Below are 9,159 nucleotides of genomic sequence, written 5' to 3'. Positions count from 1 at the left end.
GTTATTCAATCATTGGATTCTTCGCATTGTATCTTCATGATGGTTCGGATAGTGTATATAAATAGCACTCATTGATAAGACATATTTATCCCTCACCTGGTCACACAAGTGTCCCGACCTACAAGACCGCGGCTTCAAGTTCAGGGAACAATACACATGCGCTGTATGCAGCAATCCGAGCTCGTAATGAATAGAAAGTTCAAATTGATAAATTAATACATGAATAGATCGACAGTAGACATACGTAAATGAATAATAATGAATCCATGAATAAAGAAATAAATAAATGAATGAATAAACAAATACATGAATACATACAAAGATGAATATAAATGAATGAAATAGATCGATGAATAAATTATAATAATAAATAAAATACATGACTACATAAATAGATGCATATAGATGAATATAAATAAATGAATAAATAGATAAATGAATAAATGGATAATAAATGAATAAACACACGAATGAAGGAATAAATGAGTAAATAAGTAAGTAAATGAATAAATAAATAATTAAACAAATCAGCAAATAAGCTAGTAAATAAATAAGTAAATAACATGCGAAAAAGATCCGTGGTAACTATATCCCACTCAGGTCGGGGGGGGGGGTCGGAGTCTAGTAGATTTAATTTGAGAATCTCAGGTCATTAAAGGACAAGTCCACCCCAACAAAAAATTGATTTGAATAAAAAGAGAAAAATCCAACAAACATAACACTGAAAATTTCATCAGAATCGGATGTAAAATAAGAATTAAAGTTATGACATTATTAAATTTCGCTTAATTTCAGAAAACAGTTATATGCACATCCTCGTCAGTATGCAAATGAGGAGACTGATGACATCATCCACTCACTATTTCTTAATTTGTATTCTATTATGTGAAATATGAAATATTCTAATTTTCTCCTCATTGTCAAGTGAAACAACGATTAATTCCTCCTGAACATGTGGAATTAGGATTGTTTAATATTACACTACTCAAAAAAAGTTAAGGACCACTTTTTAATGTGTGTATACAATTTTCAAACCGGGTGTTGTATTTCTAGAAATACCCGAATATGGCTGTCTTGAATCTCCTCAAACACCCTGTAACAATTTCACACATGGGTGGTTTCAGTTGTTGCATGATGTCTCTCGCATTATTGCATATCCTGAAAAGTGGGCCCATTGTGAAGTGGTACAAATGTGGATTCAAATGCATTTTCTGTCTTTAGTCTCTACAATCAACAAATTGCTGACAACAGCAATGCCAAGATACAGCTGTCCAGGATGCCATCAAACACAATGAAATCAATTTCACACATGCAGTTCTTTCATGTCTCTTGCATCATTGCAATGTGCCCGTACAAAAGTGGCTTCCAAAGCATTTTCTGTCTTTAGTCTCTACAATCAACAACTTGCTGACAATAGCAATGCCAAGATACAGCTGTCCAGAATGCCATCAAACACAATGACATCAATTTCACACATGCAGTTCTTTCATGATGTCTCTGGCATCATTGCAGTGGGCCATAAGACAAGTGTCTTCCAAAGCATTTTCCGTCTTTAGTCTGTACAATCAACAACTTGCCTACAACAGCAATGCCAAGACACCACCTAAGTGAAACAGATGTAGCCAGAGCCCTAGGGATGCTGGAAGCTGGCCTCAGTCAGCGAAGAGTAGCCAGAATGATGGGCGTGTCACACAGTGTCATTAGCAGAGCTAATCAAAGACACCGAGAGACAGGGCTATACTCCGAGAGACCCCGCAGTGGCCGACCAGTTTCGACAACCCCTAGAGATGATCGCTACTTGACGAATCTCAGCCTCCGCAACCGCTTTCACAGTGCACGCCGCCTCAACAATGACTTCGCTGCAGCAACTGGAGTGATTGTTTCCACTCAAACAATCCGTAACCGACTTCACAGAGCCAATATGCATGCCAGACGGCCAGCTCAGTGTGTCCCACTCACCCCTGCTCACAGAAGAATTCGTCTCAACTGGGCCCGGGAGCATGTCAGATGGACCAGACAGCAATGGCGTAGAGTTCTGTTCACAGATGAGAGCAGATTTTCCCTTGACCACAATGATGGACGTTCGAGAGTCTGGAGGCGACCAGGAGAGAGATTTGCAGACCCCTGTATTGCAGAACATGACCGTTATGGGGGAGGCAGCGTCATGGTGTGGGGAGGCATCACCTACGCCAACCGTACTCGTCTCTACGTGGTCCCAGGGGGAGCAATGACAGGAGTGAGGTACAGGGATGAGGTCCTTGAACCTATAGTGGTGCCATTTGCAGAAAATGTGGGACAAAACATCATTTTCATGGATGACAATGCCCGTGCCCACCGAGCTAGGGTGGTGACCGAGTTCCTTGAGGGCCAGGGGATTGAGCGTATGGAGTGGCCAGCGAGGTCCCCGGACCTAAACCCGATAGAGCACGTCTGGGACATGATGGGGAGGAGTCTCGACCAGCTCGAAGCCCATCCACTTGGACTGCAGCAGCTGGGTGTGGCTCTGGAGGCTGCATGGGATGCACTGGACGTCAGAGACATCAATCGCCTCATCAGCTCCATGAGACAGCGCTGTGAAGCCGTTATTGCTGCAGGAGGTGGTCACACTCGTTACTGAACTGCCTGAAAGACACTCAGACATTCGTTTTTACCACTTCATGTCGGTAGCTGATACCCCTCGGGGCCCACTTTTCAGGATGTGCAGTGATGCGAGAGACATTGTGCAACAACTGAAACCACCCATGCGTGAAATTGATTACAGCGTGTTTAAGGACATTTAGGACAGTTGTACTGAGGTATTTCCAGAAATAAAACACCTTGTATAAAATCTTTATGTACGTTTTAAAAAGTGGTCCTTAACTTTTTTTGAGTAGTGTATTTGGTTCAGTCAAGTTGGTCCTCATTGTCAAATCTGTAAAACATGAAATATTGTATAATTCAAACAATAAAAAACAAAAGAAATAGTGAGTGAGTGACGTCATCGACTCTCTCGTTTGCATGTCACTGAGTTGTGCATATCACTGTTTTGTGAAAAAATAAGCCAAACTTTAAAATGCCATATCTTTCTTATTTAAAATCCGATTTTGATGAAATTTTCAATGTTCTGCTAGATTGATTTTTCTCTATTTATTCAAATAAACACTTTTCTGGGACGGACTTGACCTTTAAACCGAAGGCAGAGAAAGAAGCAAAGATACCACAGGGGGCCCGGCCGTGGGGGGGGGGGCGTGCTCCCGGGGGGGGGGGGGCACTTACAATTGACGAGTGGATACATGCGCGACCAAAAAACACGTAAAAAGGATGTCTTTTTCAAGATAGGGCACGTTACGTACGTAACGTGATAAGGGTGTCAAAAACACTAAAATAATGAAAAAGCTAGGTATATATATTTGCTATGAAAGTGTTTAGGGTCAAATTTGCGAGGGCGTAAAAAATTAAAACAAATGTTTTATAAAGGATGTACTTTTGCCCCAAGAATCAACACTACGTGTTTAGAGTACGATTTGCGCGAGATGTGAGAGGTGGGGCTGTACTAAACCCAATGATGTAGGTGAAGGTAAAACCGACGACCGACGTCCGTGACATAACAATTAGCCACCTTTCGCAAACCTCGCCGACGCTAATATTAGGGTCCCCTAACACAAAAGTTAACGCTTAATCATACACTTGATTTTAAGATTGATTGTACATTATAGTCAATAGAATCAAACGTAGAAAACTGCTCTACAATCATTGCTAAGCTTTGTGTTACAGGGGGGTTACAGGCCCTACAGATCTGCTTTTCGTGTGCAAAATTCTTTCCCGCGACACCCGCACCATACATGCATGTACATTACGACTGATGGTCATCATCGTATATGCCCCCTGAGCCGGCGGCGAGCCTCAACTATGACAGCTGGCTGGAGATATTCGAAATGCAGGGCCTACAATAGATTATGACATGGATAAGAAAGTGGTTTTTCAAACAAACCGAGTACATATTGAGTGAGGAAAAAGTTACTGAATTAAGCCTTAGATATAGATCATTACAGTCCATCGAATCGATCGATATTGCATTTAATGTGGATTATTGGTGGATCACTGGTAATTGATTCCATGGGTCAGATCACCTATCCCATGTCTCCAGCCGAAACCATTTCGCATGCGTTGATATGTACACGGCATAGGCAATAGGCCTAAACATGCTAAACGTCTGAACACAAGCCAAATTTGCGAGTGTTTTTCTTTTGCTTACTCCTACACAAACGATATGTCTCTAGCACACAATGTAATGGGCATTATGTTTTACTTTCCCAAGAAATTGGGGATTAGAATCAAATCCCCGGGGGACCACTTCCATTGATAAGTGGATACCAGGCGCGACCACCGGGGGTTTCGAAAAGCACCCTAAACAAGGGAAGCAAGTCTTTTCCAGATTATGAAAATGCATCTCTTAACAAGTAGTTTCCTTGTGAAACCCTACAAGTATTGGAAATATACCCCCCTTTTCAGTATTTTAAACACCGTTTTTGACACCCTTATAATGTTACATAGGCCTATACGTAACGTACTTGCCCACTCTTTCCCTTTTTACGCGTGGTCGCGCCTGGTATCCACTCTTCAATGGAAGTGGGCCCCCGGGCGGTCTCTCGAGCTCTGGGAGGAACCAAATGTGGCTCTGGATAGTCGTCCTAAATCGGATATATCACTGTTACCATAGTAGCAACCAGAATTTTGTAGACGAAACGCAGATTGAATGTTTCCGTTCCAGATGGGAAACGAAAAAAAAATCTCATGTCACCCAATTTGCATTGCAGGACAGAGTTTTACGACCATGACGACGGGCCCAAAAGTGTCTTCCAAAATCAACTACCGTCGCAAATAAGCGTTCGCGTTCTCCAACGAAAGGTCAGGAATATCGCTGTACTTGTTTAGGGGTCAATTCAGGGAACTTGCCAAGAGTATCGTTTTGTTTCCAATACTTGTTAAGGGTAGGGTTTCACACGCCAGTACTTGTCAAGGGGTGCATGCATTTTCAGAAAATGGAAAATACGTGTTTAGGGTGCTTTTCGAGACCCCATGGTCGCGCATATCCACTCGTCATGGGAGTGGCCCCCGGGGGCGTGATCCAGTTCCGTTCATGGAATATCAATACAAAGTCATAGTTGTATAGGCCTGTATACACATGGTTTTGCCTACCCATTTTCATCATTCATGGTAAGACAATACCAAGATATTATTGGTTATATACCAGCTTGGCGTTTACAAGCAAAATGCTGTCGTGTCGAGTTCCTGCAGGAGTTACCATAAACAGAAACAGAATTATGTCTGACTGTAGTAACCTCTGTTGGTGAATAAGATATCACACATTACAGTAGATAATTGGTTTACAGAAACGGGGCCCCAGATCCAGGATTAAATCACCGAAAATGTGTACGAATCCTAATTGAATTTAACTTTTGAAAATGTAAAAGCACCCACAGCCCAATAAGCAGGGGTGCTAAGCACCGTCCCATAGGCGGATCCAGGGGGGGGGGCCCGGGCGGGCCCGGGGGGCCCTATTGGCGGAGCAAAAAAGGAAGAAAAGAGAAAAGAAAGAAAAAAAGGGGAAAAGAGAGGAGAAAATGAAGAGGAGGAAGAAAAGTGAATAAAATAAGATGAGGGGAAGACTTGGAAAATAAAAGGAATCTTTCATGTCACTATATCAAATTTTCGCTCGCGATTCGCGCTCGCATTGCCTGTTTTCATATATTGTTCAATATCGAGTTTCAGTATGAAGTTTGGAAGTCAATATACAAAACATATTTCATCTCGGAAATCGAACTTTCATTATTTTGTGTGAATTTACAAATTGATTTTTTAAAAGTGCTCTGTAAAAAATGTCAGTTTTATGGTCTGAATAGTAACATTTTCTGCTCGCGCTGCGCGCTCGTATATTTTGATTTATCAGGTACCAGTTATTTTCGTGTAATGCATAAAGTTTTCAAAATATCCCTTTTCAGGTCTGATTGTCGAAACGTATTAGCTAGCGCGCACGCTCGCATTTTGATTGGCGAGTTATGTATGTCTCAATATTGATTATACAACAAACTACTTAAAATCCCCTTTTCATGACAGCGTATACAAAATTTAGGCTCGCAATTTGCGCTCGCATTAATGGTTAAAAATATGTTAACTGATGTATTCTATTTATAATTACAAAAGTGCTTGAAATGTCCAGTTTTCAGGCCATAATATGATAAGATTTCGCGCCCTCATTAAGCATTATAATGATATTAATTTAATAATTGAATTGTCCCTTTTGTTTCATCTCGCACTTGGCAAGAGGAATAGGAAGAGAGTCATCATTTTCATATGATGACATATCCTAAGGAAGTCCCGGTCCTACAATGTATGTCAAAATTCAAAAGTAATTTTATGAAAAATATCAGCTCTTTATTAGGTGCGATCCACATCTACCTCTCAATTTTCCTACAAAGTGCTTGAAATATAGAGATGAAATTGAATATTATTTTCACATCGGAATATCAAATAGTTTAAGCTCGCGCTTCGCGCTCGCTTTGAATTTCATGATAAAAGATGTATTTAGAATGCCTATATGGATTCTAGGTCTAAATATGAAACACGCGCGCGCATGTTTATTCAGATACTTAACTTTTTCTCTATTTAAATCATTATCCAGTTTCAGATCACAATATAAAAAAATTTCTGCTCGCGCTTTGTGCTCGCATTATTAATGTAGAAATATCCCCTATTACTGGAAGACCCCCAATTTCTCATTTTTTTCATCATTTACAAATCATGAATATAGTGTCCCTTTCAGTAGGTCTAAATCTCGAAATTTTCAATTGTTTAGTTATATACCTATTCTATTTAAGCCACAAAACATGCTTAGAAATTCCATTCTTTAGGAAATAATGTCAAAAAAATTTCAGCTCGCGCTTCGCGCTCGCATTATTTGATTTAAAAAATAGGTAACGTCTTCATGGCCAGCTGCAAGCAGCCTTTATCAGGTACCTTTTAAATCAGTTCATTTCTTCTCGCGCTTCGCGTTCGTAGTAATTATTTATTGCATACACCTCTTTTTCAGGATAACAAACATTGCCAAGAATGTTCAAATTTTAGGGAAAAATACATTAATATTTCCAAAAATTTAGCTCGCACTTCACGCTCGCATTCTATAAACAAGAATTATGATATATATTTATTTTGATTTATAAGAATAAAGCTAAGAAGTGACTATTAAAACTACCCCTTCAAAGAAACCAAAAATCATCTTCGAGCGGTCGATCTGGGAAAATGTGGCTGAAAAAAATTCCGGGCCCCCCTATTAGCAAAGGCTGGATCCGCCCCTGCGGCGTCCTAAGATTTACGTGCTGCGTGTATTATTTACCATAGAGATCTGGTAGGTATGCTATGATAGCAGAAATTTTAAACCAAAATGACCATCATTTTGTATTGAAAACCATTTTTGTTGCTTGTCAAATTTTTCCTAGACCAAAGATCACCTCTATTACGTAGTGAAAAACATCGTTGTTGCTTAAATGTCAAATTTAAACCAGTACCCCCTGGACCCCCTGTTAAATAAAATCGTACCCATGCACATAGCCCTAGCTCTTCAATGCATCAACGTGGTAAGTTCGGTCACTTTAGTTTTTCCCCATTTTGTTTAAAATGCGTCTTGCCCCCCCCCCCCATCCCCTGACAAAAAATTGTGCATATATATGTACGACTATGATCATGATGATATTAGCAAATGTAAGTGCTTTAGGGTGGGGATGGTGGCTGCAGGTAGGGGGAATTCCCCCCTGACCCCTTTTTGGCAAATTCAAATTAAATAAAAAGAATACGTCTCCCCTTCTCATGCAGCCCCCTTTCTCCCTCCCTCCCCCTCTGCCCCCTCTCTCTCTGCCCTCTCTCCCTCTCCCCTTTCCCCCTCTCTCTTTCCGCCCCCTATATCTCGTTTGGAGTACATATCTAGTTCCAATTCAAATAATCTCAGTATCATGGCAGGAAGGGGGGGGGGGGAAATAGAATTCTAAATGTTATTTTCATGGTATACGCACAAAGTTGCGAATATAATAATCCTCGAAACTCTGAACTTTACACGAATTATACACCAATGTTTCCTAAGCAAAATGCAAATATCTTTGGTATCTTCACTTGAGTTGTTTAAGATATGAGACATGTGAGAAGGAAATCTGAGTGCGGGCGCATGATGGAAAAGATTATTGATATCCCAATTAAGGGCGGGTAACAAATAAGCCAATCATGGGTGTCGATCACGGGGGGGGGGGGGGGAGAAGGGCACACTCCCATCTATAAGGTGGCGGATGGCCTGTCCCCCAACCAATGATTTATGATAGAACATATTCATGATGGTCGTGATGACGGTATAGTGACTTTACTATGACAATCGGGTGTTTTGGTCGTAAATTTCATTGATGGCCCATGGACGGCGACATGAAAAGAGGTCCAGGACGAAATATAAATTTACCCCTCCTGGTGTACAAATACCGAGGTTTGGGTGCTATGGTCCCCCAAAAGTGTCACGACCAAGATAAAAAAAAAAGGGGGAAAGGAAAAGGATGAATAAGGTTATGCAATTGAACGTCTTGTATTAAAAAGGACAACAAACTTATTTTTTAATAGACTAGATATCATTGCTCCCAGTAACCATGCAAGCGCACGGGTTGTGCCTAAGTTTGTAATACCACTAGATCTACTTTCTTTTTGTTAATACTATTCTTTATCATTCAGATTTATGATGTAAAATAATTTGAGATGATACGTACAAAATAATAAAAGTTTTGCTCTCCCTCACAGCGTATACACTATTTGTGCCAGTCACCCCATGAGAGAAAAAAAGAAAGAAAGAAAGAATAAGAAGAAAAAAAAACGGCGTTTTTGGCAAAATATATGCGAGTGAGCCAAAATTTTCACTTTCAAATATAAAATCTAATTTTATCGTAAAAATACTATCATAATTATTTTACTCTATTAGCTCCTTTCCGTCCTTTTTCTTATCTTTTTTTTCTTCTCCACTTTTCGGGGCGACAGCAAATCCCTTGGCTATGCACCCGTCTTGTGTCGAGAACTAGCCATTATTTTTCAGAACCATAGTTATATCCATGCCTTCATAATGAATAATTAATGTATATCATCTCAAAAGCTGATGGA

The sequence above is a fragment of the Lytechinus pictus genome, chromosome 4, assembly GCF_037042905.1.
Source record: "Lytechinus pictus isolate F3 Inbred chromosome 4, Lp3.0, whole genome shotgun sequence".
NCBI lineage: Eukaryota > Metazoa > Echinodermata > Echinoidea > Temnopleuroida > Toxopneustidae > Lytechinus > Lytechinus pictus.
Note: the sequence above shows the minus strand (reverse complement) of the source record.